The sequence below is a fragment of the Coenobita brevimanus genome, chromosome 110 (genome assembly GCF_032717465.1).
Source record: "Coenobita brevimanus isolate Jiangsu-jjx chromosome 110, ASM3271746v2, whole genome shotgun sequence".
NCBI lineage: Eukaryota > Metazoa > Arthropoda > Malacostraca > Decapoda > Coenobitidae > Coenobita > Coenobita brevimanus.
The window spans coordinates 28,465,485-28,480,699 of NC_137063.1; positions in this window are offsets into that span (position 1 = coordinate 28,465,485).

Below are 15,215 nucleotides of genomic sequence, written 5' to 3' on the forward strand. Positions count from 1 at the left end.
CAGACAGACAGAGACAGACAGTGAGCTGTAAGAGTGTCGAGGCGGAAAGACAAATAGCAGACATTAACAAACCCTGATTGGTGAGGTGTTGCCATATACAGTATATCACTTTTTATGGTTTGCACAAAAGAAAAACAAGCAAAAAAACGTTATCACTGAAGTGTCTATTACTGGCGTACACACACACACACACACACACACACACACACACACACACACAAATGAAATTGATGAAATAAAGAAGCAGATGCACTTGCAAAAGGAAGAAATAGAAAAACTAGGGAGGGAGGCCAACAAGAAAGACACAACCATCAGTGAACTAACAGTGGAACTGAGTACACTTAGGAAGAAAATGAGTGAAATGGCAAGTACAGTAGTCAATCACGAGAGTATTATGGAAGAGTTCAAAAATGATACAGAGATAATTAGGCAAGTAAGCAGTCTGATAGACCAGACCAGTGATATTGAGGAGAAGATAACACAGGTGAATGAAGCTGTGCAAAGCTACAAAAATTATGTGGAAACCACGTATGCTGAAATGATGAAAGTAAAGAAAGACTTAGAAACAAGGGTGGAGGAAAAAAGCATTAAAAAGGAAGTGAAAAGAATAATCCAAAACAACCCAAAGTTAGTCAGAGATTCAGCAGATATAAACAAATCTATAGTAATCACTGGTATAAAAGAGGAAGAAGTAAAAAACAAGATCACAAGAGACAAAAAGGAGATGACAAATGTAATGAGCTTACTGAAAGAAGTATCAGAGGAAATCTGTAGTAAAGACATAGAGGAACACAAAAGGTTAGGGAAATACGAGAAAAGCAAGACAAGACCTCTAAAGGTGACTTTCCAGAGTGTAAACACTGTGGAGGAGATACTAAAAAATGCAAAGGATCTTATGGAAAAAGAGGAGTTCAAAATTGTATAGATAAAAAGATGCCTAACACAAGAGGAATTGGAATTACTGAAAGAGAAGAGGGAGGAAGCAAAAACAAAAAATGAGGGAAGATCAGAAGAGGAGAAGAACACATTTTTTTTTACAAAGTAATAGGATTGCAGGTACGAAAGTGGTACACAAACAGGAGGGAATAAAAAGGAGGAAGGTAGTAGAACCATGTCATGACAAGTATATAAACAAGATGATAAAGTTGATGTACTCAAATGTGGATGGAATGGTATCTAAATTACTAGAGATGAATGATTATGTCAGAGAAAATGAACCACAAATAATATGCCTAACTGAAACAAAATTAACACCAAGGATATCCAATGACATACTAAATTTAGAGGAATACAATAAATGGAGAAGAGACAGAAATGTAAAAAAAGGAGGAGGAATTATAATATTAACTAAGAAAAATCTAAAAGTCAATGAAATAAAACTAGATATACCATCACAAGTAGAACTGATTGCAATAGATATCAACACATCTGAAGGGAAAGTAATTGTAGCCATTTTGTACATGCCACCCAGATCAAACACATGGGAAAGAGACGAATATGAGGACCTGGCAGAGAGTACAATTCAGAGTTTAAGATCATTACTACATAAAATGGAAGAGAAATCGGAAAGAATTATACTAACTGGAGATTTTAATACAAATATAAACTGGAATACTCTAGATATAATTAGCCAAGAAAGCTGTTGGGACCAAAAGCTCCTGGATCTCGTGCAAGAGTTTTTCCTAACGCAACATGTGAGGGAAACCACCAGAAAAGAGGACTCGATGTACCTTCAGTGCTAGATCTAATATTTACTAGGCAAGAAAATGATATTGACAGTTTAATATATCACCCTCCACTCGGCAAAAGCGACCATGCAGTACATAATAGTGAAAGGGCGTATAATAATTACAAACAGGCAAGAAACGATTATACAAGAATAAGGAGGGAAGCCCAAAAACAGTTTGAGGAGGATATAATAAATAAAAGTAGTGATCAACCAAAGCTGTTTTACAGCTACATCAGAAGCAAAACCAAAGTAAAAGATATAATACAATCTATTACGGATGAGGGAATCACTTATACACAAGAGAAAGATATTTGTGAAGCGCTAAATAAGAATTTCCAATTAGTTTTCACAGAAGAAAAAAATTTTGAGAGGGACTATGTGGAACATGCATGTCCACACATACTACCAGATACACAAATAGCAGAAAAAGTAATACAGGAGGAGTTAAGTAAATTAGACAGAGGAAAAGCAAGTGGTCCTGATGAAATTTCATGTTGGGTACTACGAGAATGTGCAAAGGAGTTAAGTAAACCATTATTTTTAATTTTCAAGAAATCCTTGAGTCAAGGTAAACTACCTGATATTTGGAAGAAAGCAAATATTGTCCCCTTATTCAAGAAAGGAAATAGACAAAATCCACTCAACTACCGACCAGTATCACTGACCAGTGTTGTAAGCAAGGTATTAGAAAAGCTTATAAGAAAAGCTTGGGTAAATCATCTATAAGAACACAGTATGATAACAGAAAGACAGTTTGGTTTCAGAAAAGGAAAATCATGTGTTACTAATCTGTTGAGCTACTATAACAGAGTAACAAACACAATACAGGAAAGAGAAGGATGGGTGGACAGTATCTATTTAGATTTCAAGAAAGCATTTGACACAGTACCACACCAAAGACTTTTATGGAAACTGTACCATCAAGGAGGAATTCGAGGCAAACTGTTTTGTTGGATGCAAGATTTTCTCATAAAAAGAGAAAGGAGAACAGTACTAAGAGGAAACTACTTATCATGGAAAGAAGTGACTAGTGGAGTACCTCAGGGTTCAGTGCTGGCACCAATCATGTTTTTAGTGTATATAAATGATATAAACAGTAACAATGGAATTGAAAGCTATCTGAATATGTTTGCAGATGATGCAAAAATACAAAGGAGAATTACTAACACAGACTCTTGTAAAGAGCTACAAGAAGAATTAAATAAACTTCATGAATGGAGTAATACATGGCAAATGGAATTCAATGTGGACAAGTGTCATGTAATCAAGTTTGGTAAAAGTGGAAAAAGACCTGATTGGGATTATACGTTAGGAAATAAAACCCTATACACATCAGAAAGAGAGAAGGACCTAGGTGTGATTATCAATAACAGACTATCTCCGGCTGACCACATCAGCGAGAAGGTACGGAACATGTATACACTGCTTGCAAATATGAGAATAGCATTCACATACATAAATGAAGACATGCTAAGAAGGATAATAACATCATTCATTAGACCAACCCTGGAATATGCATCAGTAGCCTGGAGTCCTCATTACACATAGACAAGATTGAAAAAGTTCAAAGGGCCGCTGCAGATGGATACCAAGCTTAAGGGACCTAAGCTACGAAGAGAGACTAAATAAACTGAATCTACCAACACTACAGGAGAGAAGGAAAAGAGGTGACATGATAATCTATGTAAGTGCATATCAGGGAAGGAGAAAATAGACATAAATGATTACTTAACATATGGAGAAGCATCAGCAAGAGGACACTGCAAAAAACTGCACAAGAAGAGAGGTGATAAAGACGTAAAGAAATTCAGTTTCCCAAACAGAGCAATTGATAAATGGAATGCACTACCGAATGAAATAGTGTGTGCCAAAACAATTCACAAATTTAAGGATATGTACGATAAATATGGTTTAAGACAAGGGACAGTACGAGCTTGACTCATTCCTGTAAAGATACAATTAGGTAAGAACGATTAGGTAAGAACACACACACACACACACACACCCTAGCTTCCTTGGCTGCATAAGTTTATGTGTATATTACTCTCACTTCATTACCTACCAGACTTGAACAACACAAGCTGAGAGTATCCTTTTATCCTTTTATGTTTTGACTATTTCTACCAACAGCAGTTTATCAAATACTTTTTTTTGTTATATTTATATATATACAGTACTTTATATCATGTATATATATATATATATATATATATATATATATATATATATATATATATATATATATATATATATGTGTGTGTTTGTGTGTGTGTGTGTGTGTGTGTGTGTGTGTGTGTGTGTGTTTTAGTTAATAAAAAGAGGCAGGCCAGAGAAAGGGATGGGGGATTGAGTTATCCCCGTACCCTGAAAATTGGGTCAATGAATGTGCGTGGATGTAGTACGATTGACACTAAGAGGAAGGAGACTGGGAGAATGTTTGTGAGAAGAAAGTTGGATGTGTTAGCTTTGAGTGAAACGAAGATGAAAGGGAAGGGTGAGTCTATGTTTAGAAGTGTGAATGGAAGATTGTCTGCTGTTGATAGAGGAAGGGCAAGAGAAGGTGTGGCCTTGTTAGTGAGTCCGGAAGTACAGCAGTGTGTGATTGAATGGAAGGAGGTGTCATCGAGACTGATGTGGGTGATAGCGAAATTTGAACGGAAGTTGTAGGTGTTTGTGAGTGCATATGGGCCTGGTAGTGAAAGGGATGAAGAGAGGGAGTCTTTCTGGAATGATGTTGATGAGTGTCTGCAGAGTTTTGGAGCGAATGTGAATGTGGTAATGATGGGAGATCTGAATGCTAGAGTGGGAAATGTAGCAGCTGAAGGCGTAGTTGGTATGCATGGTGTGCCTGGAAGAAATGAAAATGGGGAACGAATGATAGGGATGTGTGTTGAGCGAGAGATGGTGATTTGAAATACGCTGTTTGAGAAGAAAGATATTTATAGGTATACATGAGTGAGACGGAGGGTAGAAGGGTTGTTGATAGAGCATTGATGGACTATGTGGTTGTGTCCAGGAATGTAATAGGAAGATTGTTGAATGTGAGAGTTCTGAGAGGGAAGGGTGGAGGTATGTCTGACCACTACCTGGTGGAGGGAAAGTTAAGAGTAGGTATGAGATGGGTGAGAGCTAGGAGGGTTAGGTGTGGCAGGGAGGTTTTGAATGTGAGTGAGTTGGATAAAAGAGAGAGAATGATAGAGTATCAGGAGAAATTGAAAGATGAGTGGAACGCAGTGAAAGATCAGGAAAATGGCAGTGTGGAGGAGGAATGGCAGTTGTTTAAGAGTGCTGTGGTGGGGTATGCAGAAGAGGTGTGTCGTGTGAGACGTGTGGGTGGGGGTGTAAGAAAAGGAAGTGAATGGTTGTGCGAGGAAGTAAGTATGGCTGTGGCAGAGAAGAGACGTACATATGAAGTGTGGCTGCAGAGGAAGGATGAGGTGTCATATGAGAGGTATAAGGAAAGGAGGAATAGGGCGAGAAGAGCTGTGCGTGAAGCAAAAGTGGCAGCAGATGAGAGATGGGGTAGGCGGCTGACTGAGAATTTTCAACAGAATAAGAAATTGCTTTGGAAGGAGGTGAAAAGGGTGCGAAAGGGAGAGTCGGGGAAGGAAGAGTGAATAAAAGCAGAGGATGGAAGGATGTTAATTGAGATTGATGCAGTAAGGAAGAGATGGGCAGAGTATTTTGAAAGATTGTTAAATGTAGAGGAGGAAAGGGTGGCTGAGATAGTGGCAGATGGAAGAGTGCAAGGAATAAATGTGTTGGGAGAGTTGAATGATTCTTTGATCACGAAGGAGGAAGTGAAGAATGCAGTACAGGAGATGAAAACAGGGAAAGCTGCAGGTATGGATGGGTGTGCTGTTGAATGCCTGAAGGGTGGTGGAGTGACTATTGTTGACTGGTTAGTAAGATTGTTGAATGTGTGCTTTGTGAAAGGTATGGTGCCAATTGACTGGGCAAGTGCTTGTGTGGTCCCGTTGTATAAAGGCAAGGGTGATAAGTATGAATGTACTAGCTATAGGGGTGTAAGTCTGTTGAGTGTTGTAGGTAAGGTTTATGGTAGAGTGTTAATTATGAGAGTTAGAGAGGGTACAGAGGGAGTAATTGGTGATGACCAGTGTGGCTTTAGGAGAGGGAGGGGATGCGTGGGTCAGGTGTTTGCTGTGAGACAATTGTGTGAAAAGTATTTAGCGAAAGGCAAGGATGTGTTTTGGGCATTCATGGATTTGTGGACTGTTTTAAGATTGTATGGACTTGATGGTAGGTTACTAATAGGGGTGAATAGTTTTCATGTAAATAGTAGGGCGTGTGTAAGAGTGGGAAATGCTGTGACTGATTGGTTTCCTGTGAGAGTGGGGCTGCGACAGGGATGTGTGATGTCGCCTTGGCTGTTTAATATTTATATGGATGGTGTTGTAAGAGAGGTGAATGCAAGAGTTTTAGGTGGAAGTCTGAGTCTGGTGAATGTCGATGGTGGAGAGTGGAATCTTAAGCAGCTGCTGTTTGCAAATGATACTGCATTGGTGGCTGATTCAGAGGAGAGATTGAGACAGTTGGTAGAGGAGTTTGGAAGGGTGTGTGAAAGGAGGAAATTGAAAGTAAATGAGAATAAGAGTAAAGTGATGAAGTGTACGAGGTTGGTAGATGGTAGGGGGATGAATATAGTTTTGAATGGTGAGTTGCTTGAGGAGGTGGAGTGTTTTAAATATTTAGGGTCGCATGTTGCTATGGATGGAAGAATAGATGCAGAAGTGAAGTTTAGAATGAATGAAGTAGGAAAGGTGCTGGAAGGAATGAAAAAAGTGTTTAGATATCGTTCACTTAGAATGGATGTAAAGAGAAGGCTGTATGAGGGTGTTGTGGTACCGACTGCATTATTTGGGGCTGAAACATGGAATATGGGATTTAGATAATACCCTGATACAGGCAAGACGCCTAGTTACTGCTGCCTACCCGGAGGCAGATGAGGAAACACAGGATCAGCACACATTTAACACTGCTCAGAGTGCATCCGAGTATTGTTAGACAACACTTCACTATCCATGACCCAACTGGAGACATGGATAGAGATATCCAGCTCATACGGCGCCTCCTGACAGCCTGCCCTACTCCCCAGCTAATTAATGTGGTAAAGAACTTTCCCACTGAACCCCCGGCTCCTCCAACCATGCCACGACCGCCCTTGCCTAACACCAGCTCTACCCTGGTGCTCAGTCCGCCTAGGGCACACCCCTCCCGCCGGCGCCCCCCCCCCACGGGAAAATCCGAATCTGATCTTGGTGAATCCGTGGGAATTCACAGCCTGCAGCTCCCGATGTCCCCTACATGACATACGGGACCAGCTCAAAGCTGCTCGCTGCAGAACCACAGCCCTGGGTTCACGTAAGGTGTCCTTGTTGGAAGGTGAGGGCCCAGAAGACGAACTGGCACCCATGGACGAGCCCCATGCGGAAGAACAGGAGCAGGAACAGGAGAATGAAAGCCCCAGATAGCTGGATTTTTAGGCCCACCCCCACACCAACCCACGGTGGCGGGGGCCATTACCCCTAAGTATCACCCCCCAGTGTACCACAAGATGAAATTAAATGGCGTGAAGGCCAGACTGCTAGTCGATATGGGAGCAGCCAGGTCCTGCCTATACAGCCACTATTTCTCCCGCCACAGAATGATTTTTGGCCCACTCCGCCCTACTGCCACTCACCTTGTGGATGCGGGGGATGGCCCCCTGCCCATCTGTGCGGAGACTCGGGCCATACGGGTCGACACCCAGCAGCCGGTGTCCACCCAACATCAATTCGTTATTTTTGACTCCTCCTGCCGGAGCTACAACGGGTATTTAGGACTGGACTTGCTCCAAAAACTCAGAGCTACCATTGACTGCCGCTACCAACAGCTCCAGTTCCTTCCCCCAATCCGCCCCACCCAGGCCGTTTGCACCTGTACGCCACAGCCCCGGCCGGAAGATTCACCCCCTCCCCCCCTTCTCCTCCCCTCCCTCAGCCCCCCTCTCCTCCTCCTCCAGTGCCCCCCCCCTGCCGCCCCTGCTTCTTCCTTCCCCGCCACCATCTCCGACGCTGTTACCATTCCCTCTCACCACGAGGCTTGGGTGCCCCTTAAAAGGCCCTCCAGTCCCTCTGTTTTGTACTCCCCTCTCCTCCCATAGGGAGCCCTTTCTGCCTCCCTTTTATATCCCACTTTTCTCCCTCCAGACTACACCGCCGTCTGCATAGCCAACCTCGCCCCTTCCCCCCTTACCCTCCCCAAAGGGCTCGTTATCGGAGAGATGGAGGAAGCTGAGCCCTGTGCCTCCTCCTCCTCCCACTTCCTCGCCCCCCTATCCCCTATTCCCAACCATCTCTCTGCTCAGCAGTCAGACACCTTACGTCGCCTCAATTTCCAGGACCTGTTTGCGACAGGACCAGCAGACATAGGGCATACCACATACCTGCCTCATGAAATCCACACGACAGGCCTACCAATTAGATGCCTTCCCGATGAAAGAACCCCCGACAAAGGGAGGAAGAGGACCGCCAGGTACGTGAAATGATCAAGGGCGGCGTCATTTCCCCCTCCACCAGCCCTTGGTCCTCCCCCATCGTTTTAGTAAAGAAGAAAGACAGCACGATGCTATTTTGCATCGATTACCACCGCCTGAACGACGTTACCATCAAAGATGCCACCCCCCTCCCACGAATTGACGAGTCCTTAGATTCCCTTTATGGGGCATCATGGTTCTCCACCCTCGACCTCCAGTCTGGGTACTGGCAGGTCCCTGTACATCCAGAACACAAAGGCAAGACAGCCTTTTCTATGAGCAATGGCAAACATTACGAATTCAATGTCCTGCCGTTTGGCCTCTGCAATGCCCCTGCCACCTTCTCCAGGCTAATGGAATCTGTCCTGAGCGGCCTCACTTGGGAGATATGTCTGGCCTATTTAGATGATGTCATCGTTTTTAGCCAGACCTGGGCCGACCACTTGCATCGCCTCCGCCAGGTCTTTACTAGGATTCGCCAGGCAGGCCTCAAGCTTCACCTCTCTAAGTGTGTCCAGGCCGCCAGGACTGTCTCATTCCTGGGAGATGTTATCTCCAAGGCAGGAATCTCCCCGTACCCTGACAAGCTCCGCGCCATAGCGGACATACCGCCACCACAGGACGTCCACTTCGTCCACGCCTTCCTAGGACTCACGTCCTAATATCGTCACTTCATGAAGGGGTTCGTGCAAATTGCAAAGCCTCTTCATGATCTGACCAGGAAGTGGGAACCGTTCATCTGGACTGAAGAGAGGCGAGATACTTTCCAACAGCTAAAAGACAAACTCGTCTCTGCCCCCATTGTGGCCTTTCCTGATTATGCCCTCCCTTTTCGCCTCTACACCGATGTTTCTCTCACCGCAATAGGCGCCGTGCTAGCCCAGGTACAAGCCAGCTGAGAGCACATCATTGCATGCGTCAGTCACACCCTGAATCCAGCCGAGAAGAATTATGCCGCGACCAAGAATGCCTCGGCATAATTTGGGCCCTCCAACACTTTAGGGCTTAGCTTTCCGGGACCCAGGTCACGATCATCACTGACCACCAATCACTCCAGTGGTTATGCCAGTCTGACTCACATAATGCCCAACTCGTCAGGTGGCGCAAAACCCTGGAGGAATTTCAGTATGAAATTTCCTATAGGCCTGGGAAGCTTCACACCAACGCAGATGCCCTCTCCCGCCTCCCCATCCACGCGGTACAGCCAGATCCGGACCTCCTACACCTATGGCACCGCAAAGAACGGCCCCCCTGGATTCCCGCCCACCTGTTCATCAAACTATGTCGACAGGGCGACCACCTCCTAACCCCGTCTGGGCATATCCTTCTGACCCCCGATGTGGCACGTGACGCCCTGCGTCACCTTCATGCCCATAACGGCATCCACCTTGGTACTAAGAAACTATTACAAGTGTTTAACGACACTTAGTGGGCTCCAAACCCCTCCACCCTCGCCAAGGAAATCATGCAAACTTGCCGTGCCTGTGCATTGGGAAAAGATGTCACCCGGACCCCTGGACCCTCGAACCATATCACCGCCTATAAACCCTGGCAACTCCTGGCGATAGATGTAGTAGGCCCCTCCCTCCCAAACCTGGATACAAATATGTGATCACCTTTGTGGACACATATTTGAAATTTGTAGTAGCCTGTCCGGCGAAAGATCATGCCGTCACCGTCGCTGATGTCCTTCTCCGACACGTGTTCCCTTATTTTGACATCCCTCAAGCCATTCATTCTCTCTATGCCCCATAATTCTCTGGAAAAATCTGGGAGGAACTCGCCAGAATCTTTGGATATAAAATCTCCCACTCCTCTCATTATTGGCCACAGGGGAACGCAGTATCTGAACATAGTCATTGTACTCTTATGAACCAATTATGTACACGCATCGAGGCTATGAAAGACGACGACTGGCCAGCTCATGTGAAAATCATTCAGTGGGGCATGAATTCCTGCCCTGGGAGGACGGGGTTTCCCCACATGAGAGAATATTCGGCGAATCCCCTCTCCTGCTACCACTGCACCAACACCTGCAACCACCTGCCTCTGCTCCCACTACAGACCCGTTGCACCTTCTGAAGGGCCGACTGCACCACCTACAAAAAACACTAGACCTCGGCCCTGACACCGCCTCCAACCCCTTCAGCCTGGGCAACACTGTCGTCATCGCCCAACTTCCCACCCCCCACAAACTCGCCCCCCGCTTCATGGGGCTCCACACAATCACCCATGTCCCCAACCTTTACCAGGTTGTCGTAGATTATCATGGCATCCCGCGCACCCTCTGAAACCGCCACGTGCATCTTTTCCACACACCCACCTCTGCCAACCCGACCCCACACCCCCAACCTCCCCCTGCTCCCACACCGCCTTTCACTTCCACAGACGAGTGCTACATTTCCTCCTTGCCCTCCCCCTCCACCCCCTCCTACCACCTCAGTCTCCCCTGCTGCCACCACCCCCCACACCTCACCTGACATCTCACCCACCACACCAACCTCCCCTCGCTCTCCCTCATCCCTTCCCTCAACTGCCCCACCCTCACCGCCCAATCCCATGTGTCCCGCCCACGCCGCCACCCACTCAACACAATCCACAACCACTGTCCTTGCGTACGCCCACCCCGACGGCCTAACCCCCCACCGCGCCCCCAACATGTACAGCAGCCCGTACTACCCAACCCTGCCCACCCCACACGCCCACTACCCAACCCACCCCCACCCTCAGAACCACCACCACCCATTCCGGCCATCTCTCACGCCCACCCACCTGATACACCCGTACTCCTACACCACCCACCTCCCCACAACTTCACACTATCGTGATACATCAAGCCCAAATCCCCTCCACCTACACTGCCCAGAGACTCAACACCACATTACCACAGCACAAAACCCAACTCTGACCCTCAGTGTCCAGCATACGGCTCCCTACCACACCAGCAACAACACCGACCAGGATGAAGGTGAGACGAGCCATATGGGCGCCTACCCTCGGCAAGAATCGCCGGCTTTGAGGACCACACCACCTGCTTACCCTCCTCCGTTCCACCCTCACCATCTCCACGCTCTTCCTCACCTGTGACGCAGAGCAGGAAGAAAATTCCTATACCACTGCCTGGCAGGCCCTACTACAACACCTCCAGCCTGCGTACGCCACACATGACACACGTGTACCACCTCCAGCCATGGGGACATGACTTTTCCCAGGGGGAGAGTGGTGATATGCGAGGCATACAAAATAGTGCCCCCGAAAACGAGGTGAGTGAGGAACAGCATAATGCCCCCGAAAATGAGATGAGTGACAACCAGCATAGTATCCCCAGAAATGCACTGACACCCCCACCCGGACCCCACGGAGTAGCCGCAGCCGAACTACGGGATGCCATGCGACAACGGCATAAGGCAGCCTGGGCCGTGCACCCTTATAACACCCAATTGTTCCACCGCCACCCAAGCAGGAAGAGGACACTACCTTCGGGGAGTGGGATTGCCGGATCAGCTAGGGGTGGAGCTGCCAAATCAGCTCCAGAGAGCGCCCCTCAGGAAACGGCCTACTGCTGCTCCCGCCTTCGCCAGACGGCCGATTGCTGTTCTGAAGGTGTTCTTCCCGAGTCAGCCTATTGCTGCTCTTCCCTCCGGCAGAAGGAGACGGCCTACTGCCGCTCCCGCCTTCGTCAGACGGCCGATTGCCGCTCTGAAGGTGTTGCCCTTGAGTCGGCCTATTGTCACTCCTCCCTCCGGCAGAAGGAGATGGCCTACTGCCGCTCCTGCCTTCGCCAGACGGCCGATTGCCGCTCCGAAGGTATTGCCTCAGAGACGGCCTACTGCTGCTCCTCCCTCCTCCAGAAGGAGATGGCCTTCTGCTGCTCTTGCCTTCGTCAGATGGCCAATTGCCTCTCCGAAGGTGTTGCCTCAGAGACGGCCTACTGCTGCTCCTCCCTCTGCCAGAAGGAGATGGCCTTCTGCCGCTCTTGCCTTCTTCAGATGGCCGATTGCCACTCCGAAGGCGTTCCAAGGCGTGCTGACTCCCCCACTCAGCCCACGGCCAATTGCCGGGCCTTGGCGCCTCATAGTTGCGCCCCTGGGCAGCCATGGCCAATTGCCGGGCCCCACGGCCAAAGAGAGGTGTTACCAGTGTCATTGCCCCTGCGTGAGGCAGACGCCCGGACCTCCAGTACCGGAGAAACCCAGCGAGGCCTCACGGCTTCCCCTGGCCTCTCTGCTCCCTATGCCTGGCCCTGGAGAAGACCCACCTGACAGACCCTAGTTCAGGTCGGTGCCGCAGCCCCTTCCTGACAGCGCCCCTCGACTCTGGGGACCACAATCCTCAGTCACTCTAGGCCCTCCCCAGGACGCCCGGGCGAGAACTCTCCACGCCCGCCAGCTGGCATAAGACCTCCACCTCCGACCGAGACCTGAGCCAGAGATTTCTGGACCTGTTTGGCCCCAGTCCTGAGGGCCACACCCCTGAACCTAGCCCGGAGACTGCGGGCTCCTGCGCCATCTGAAGCCCTGGACGTGAGAGGACACCTCTGCGAGTCGTCCCGTGCCCTCTCGGCACGCCCTCCCCTGGCAGTGCCCCTAACCCGGCAGAGTTGTCGCCGGCGTGTCTCCCCGTCGCCCCTACTACATGAGTAAATTATGTTAAGTGTGGTGTTGCCCCAGAACTAGTGAACTGACTTACGTTAAGTGTGACATTGCCCCAGAATCAGTGTTACAGTGATACAGTGACTTAATGTATGTTAAATATCGGGACGAGTGAAATCACGGGTGGATGAGTTAGGACGAGCACAGAACTTAAGTTCTAGTGAATCAGACTCACAAGTGACGCCCTTGTAGAAAACCAGTAAGACTATTCCCCCGAGAAATCCTCTATAGCAAAAATACACCCATGTCCTTTGTTACAAGAAAACAGTAGAGAAAGTGTTAATAATATTCTCCCGTTTGTATTACCGTAACACAGTGAATTCCCAGTGCTCTCCACTCCCTCGCCTTCTAAAGAAATCCCCTCCAAGCAACTACAATAGTGTGAACGTAAACGAGGAATAGAATCAAATGTCAAAACCCCTTTGCTATCAGATGATACTAAGTTTAAATTAATAATACTTACCCTCTCCCAATACTACTATAACTCTGTTCTGACCCGTCGCAAGTCCCTCCCCTCCCCCCCCATGTGAGACTCTCTCCCCGCCCTCCCACGCGCACCTGTGTTCCCTATACACCTGTGCACTAGAATTACTGTATTGGCATCAGTATCAGTTAAGCCAGTATCCTGCGAGATACTGATATCCTAGTTAAGGTTTTATTTCTTTGTCATATATTGTGTTGTAATATCTGCTGTTTTTGTCCTGTGTCTGACTGTGGTAATATTCGTGTAATGGTTATTGCCTGAAGTTCTTGTGTCCTGCCTCTCTTCATTGCACTAAGCCCCGGTCTCGAAAGAGGACCCCGCTACACGTTAAGTTCTTTAGGACCGAGGAGTTGGGCCTTTTGCACCTAGCATTACAGGACACAAGTTGAGGAACAAATAATCATAAGGTTAACTTGACCGCTACGTCTATTACTTTGCTATAAGTAGCACTGACCAGTGTGAACTGTAACTCGTCAAACCTTTTGTTGAAAACGCTGTCGCTGAAAACGGATAAACTGAATTATCTGTTGTATGGCACAATAATGTTGATTAGCGTAAGCTGCAATCGAGACAAGTTTGTTTGGTTACTATGCAGATCATCCATTTGGCCAATATAGTTTTTGGTTACCTTTTTCGAAATTCGTCATGTTATAATCGTGTGATTCGCAAGTTACACCTTATTGCGGTTATAACCATATGAGGCAAGATTATATTCCTGATAGTTATCAGGTGGTGGCGGGTCTCTTGCTGGAGTGAGTGGCGATAAGTGGCTGAGGCAAGGGGTAGAGGGGATTGGTTGTATGCAGCGCCGGATTAACCATGCAGTGGCTTGGTAGCCAGTGCAGACTGTTGGTCTGCAACATATAGATTTCTTTTTTCCGTTATTTCCAGGGAACTGTTGGCATGGTCTACATGGCCTTTTGTGATGCCCAGATGGATGATGGTACTTATTTGGACGCCTAAAGCGTATATTTATTCCGCTCTGGAAGTCTGGATGGCCTGTGACAGGCCGTGGCCTGGTAGGCAGTTGCCCAATTTGCCTATACCTGGTATTCCGACCCTGGTTGTATGGTGTGCACGGGGTCAGCACACCACGCGGCTGACTCTACTGTTGGCTGTCCTGTGTATTAAATTGACCTTGATACTTATAATACTGTCAGCAGCAATGAATGGCGTCTAAATATTGATTGCCTTTGGTAATGCCAGCAACTACGTCATGGCCTCGGCTTGACCAGCTTAGGCAGTTTAACCACCAGACAAGCTGTCATCCAGTCCTTGTCGCCCAACGTTATCCGATATCATGTATTAAGACATCATTAACCAAGATATTACTGATCATGTGTTTTACTTATCAGCAACACTTTGCTGTTATCACACATGGAGTATTAGTAGTAAATAATGGCAATGACCTATAATAGGGTTTGTAAAGTAGCTGATTTCATCGAGTAATGGAACGAGCACACCACCGACAACTACAAACATCTGCTTATAGCTTCCGACTGTTTATTGTTACACACTGACTGGATACAACCGTTAACATGATAAATCGTATAATTACAGAGCATACCATCATATGAATATACTACTATTTTATATCACCCAGCGTTCAGATGGTGGTATATAAATAAGTATACTATGGAGTAAAACACTGTGTAATGTGTTTTTATTCATTATCATAACAAAACCATTATTTCTCAAGACAAATGGATGACGGAAGAGTGATTGAGACAATGTGACAAGGCCTTACTCTTTTGCCTTTGAATGTGGGGAGGGTGGAGGGTAGACGAGAAAGGGTGCGGGAGGGGTTGAAACTGG